This window comes from Anoplophora glabripennis, unplaced genomic scaffold (genome assembly GCF_000390285.2).
Source record: "Anoplophora glabripennis isolate ALB-LARVAE unplaced genomic scaffold, Agla_2.0 scaffold538, whole genome shotgun sequence".
NCBI classification, from domain to species: Eukaryota; Metazoa; Arthropoda; class Insecta; order Coleoptera; family Cerambycidae; genus Anoplophora; species Anoplophora glabripennis.
The window spans coordinates 68,293-72,086 of NW_019416621.1; positions in this window are offsets into that span (position 1 = coordinate 68,293).

A 3,794-nucleotide genomic window follows, 5' to 3' on the forward strand; every position below is an offset into this window, starting at 1 on the left:
TCAAAGAATATTGATTAGATCAAAAGTTATAAACAGAAGAAATTTATTTATGACTTTTGAATAAAACATTTATAAACTGCGTTATTATTACCAGAACGTTTTGGCATCGCATCCTCTCATTTCTTATCACTGTCTAATAACTCACACGAAAACTGGAACCGGTAAGTTGAATAGTTTACAAGTTACGGCCTTATAAACAAATTAACTAATTATTAGTCTGGACGATCCCGAGGATCTTCCACAATCGCACTGATGATTTTTTCATGGTAGATTTCATAATAATACATTGATAAATTTTTTTAATTTTTTAGCCTTTGCAAAATGAAATATACCTGCGACGCACGAGCGTGATATAGTTATATATTCTGCCTATAATTTGGCCGGTCTTTCCTTGTTATCCGAAGAAATAATTCAGCTAATAATCTAAAACTGAATGACAGTAATATTTAATACACAATTTACACAATTTGCACAATTTAATATTTTCAACCCGTAAGAATATAACGGAAGGCAAATCTGCAAAGGTACTCGGTGTGATTATTGATGATTCCCTTACGTGGAATGCCCATATTGACGAACTGAGAACTAGTACCTTGTTTTTAATTCGAAGATTGGAGCACTTTTTGAATGACGACTGTTTGATGATGTGTTATTATTCACTTTTTCACTCTCATTTGAATTATGCTATAATCCTTTGGGGAAACAGCACAATGTCCGACAAAATATTTAAGTTGCAAAAGAAAGTTGTACGGTTAATGACTAATTCTAGCTATACCTACTGAACACTGTCGACCGCTTTTTAAAAAACTTAAAATTCTACCGTTACCATGTCTTTACATATATGCCACTCTCCTTGAAATTCATTGTCAGAAACATCTCTATGTTACACACTCTCAATGTCGTAGTTATGGGACGAGATCTGCGGACAATTTTATGATTCCACGTTATAGACTGACTAAATCAAAGAAAAATTCCTTAGATATCCATTTATATAATATTGTGCCAACTAGTTTAAAGTCCTTGAATACTCGTGATTTGAAACAGAAAATAAAATCATTTCTTGTTACGCAATGTTTCTACTCTTAATGAGTTTTTAAAATTTTCTGATATGCATACATTATGGTAATGGTTTTATCGCTCCTTCTTAGACTAAGATGTTTATATAGTCTCTTTTCTCTCGTTTTGTGTTCTGTTGCTTGTAATATTTATTGTGATATATTTTTTTATTAATTTATTTTCTTCGTGTATATCTATACATTTTTTGTTTTTGTATATGACTTGCCATAAAGATTGTAAGCAATTTAACATGGTCAGTAAACAATAAACTAAACTAAACTAAACTAAACTATTATTACATCTTCGGAAAGCTTATGAAAAGAGCTTTAAGTTAAAAAAAAATCGTCACGATTCGTTGAATAACAGCAGACTAATAATTAGTTAATTTGTTTATAAGGCCATAACTTGTAAACTATTCAACTTAACGATTCCAGATTTCGTGAGAGTTATTAGACAGTGATAAGGAATGAGAGGATGCGATGCCAAAATCATCAGTGCGATTGTGGAAGATCCTCGGGATCGTCCAGACTAATAATTAGTTAATTTGTTTATAAGGGCATAACTTGTAAACTATTCAACTTACCGATTCCAGATTTCGTGTGAGTTATTAGACAGTGATAAGAAATGAGAGGATGCGATGCCAAAACGTTCTGGTAATAATAACGCAGTTTATAAATGTTTAATTCAAAAGTCATAAATAAACTTCTNTATTCAACTTACCGATTCCAGATTTCGTGTGAGTTATTAGACAGTGATAAGAAATGAGAGGATGCGATGCCAAAACGTTCTGGTAATAATAACGCAGTTTATAAATGTTTAATTCAAAAGTCATAAATAAACTTCTTCTGTTTATAACTTTTGATCTAATCAATATTTTTTGACCCTCGATGGCTAGTTTTATAGGTCTTTTGAAGACGAAAAAAAGTACTATACTGTATTCTCGTGGAAATGAACGGAAAAAAATTATAAGCGAAAAACGTGAATTTAAGTAAAAATTATACAATTAACCGCCCTGTAAACAATTTTCCCCCCATTTTTATGACTGGAAATTAATATGTTATTGTACATAATATTGATAAATTCAGCTTGCCGAGACAAAAAGTCGCGAAATCGTCATTTCCCAGCTTATTTTCCTGGCCTAACTGAGCAGATTCATATAGTTGTCAAAATTGTAAAATTTTTATCAGAAAACGAAGCACGTTATTTTAATAAAATGTCTTAATTACAAAAGTAAAACAATTTCATTATTTAAACTTGTCCTGTTTATGTATTATCTAGCCGTTCAATGTCATGTAACGTAATATTGCAGTATTAGCAAAAAAAATTAAAACTGTATTGCAGGTACTATAAAAGTACAGTGTCTAAATACAGGTCGCTTTCTGTCATTTTTGGCCTCTTTGTAGGTCTCAGACAGTGAATAACATGCACTGCAAGCTGCTACGGTGAACGCCGCGCCATGCCGCCAATGTCTTTCTACCTCGTATGTCGAATCCAGCTAATTCCAAGAAAATAACGCAGAGGTCTTCTTGGAAATCTACCTCAACAAATATTACTGACATTTGTTCATAAAAATATGCCTCCTCTCCGGCGGAATTACCACACAACAAACCGGTTTTTCCCAATGGCCGCCTCTCTAGCAGATAGCAACTTTTTGTCCGCTGCAGGTCCATTCGTCATAGACGAGAATATCTCCTGTTTATTTTTTAAAACGGGCCCCTATCTCGCGATCCTCCTGTACCGGGGGCCGGCGGCAGATACGGCTGCGGAAAAATGGGGCTCGCATTATCGGGAAAGTGCAAAAGTGGCGCGGCGGCGGGCGGCCGCCCGGCACGGCCATATTTAACCGTCGACAGAGCAATGAGCCAATCATGATAAAGCACCGGAATAAAACAAACGCGTCACGCAATTTGTGACCGTTTGGCTTTCAGCTTATTGCCGGCGGGTATTTGCAGGAAATGACGATGTGCTCCCCCGGGAGAGGGGATTTGTTCCATAAATAAGTGCCCGTTTTCCCGCCAGTCCAGTGGGGTTAAGCGTTTTTTTTGAAAGAGGCGCTTTACGTAGTAATTAAAAATTATTTGCCGGGAAGAAATCGAAGAGAGATTTGTGCTACAAGAAAGCACCCCACAAATTGTATTTCATACATATTGTTGGTCAGAGATGATGTTTAAAAGCAAACGAGTGAAAATTAATGGTAAATATTGACTATGTATTATGCAAACAGGGCATTGAATAAGCACATACGTCGGTAAGTTGTAAGAGAGGATTTTTTTAAAGGTTATATTGGTCAGCAAATGGATATTTTTTGATACAGGGTGATAAAATTTCAAAAGCAGTCGCAATTTCCAAAATATTTCTGAATTAATTTGATGCAGAATGATGAGACTTGGGGTATATATTTTCTAATTGAAGGTAATAAATCAAGGAATTCGAATAAAAATATATGTACCAGTGGCAAAGATATCAAGAGTTATTGTTATTAAAAATCTTAGAAAATCGACGTCACTAGATATTTTGAAAATTCTGCTGCTGCTTGTAACTCCTAATACTATTTGCAGAAAGAAGATACCTTCATTTTATCTAAAATACATACCATTTTTAATTTTCTTTTTATATTACCGTTATCAAGCACTTCACAAAATGTAGGACAATTTTTACACTAGGTAGCAAAGCATATATCAGAACTTGCCAAAAAAAAATTTTTTTTGAATGTACACGGAATTCTTACAAATACAATT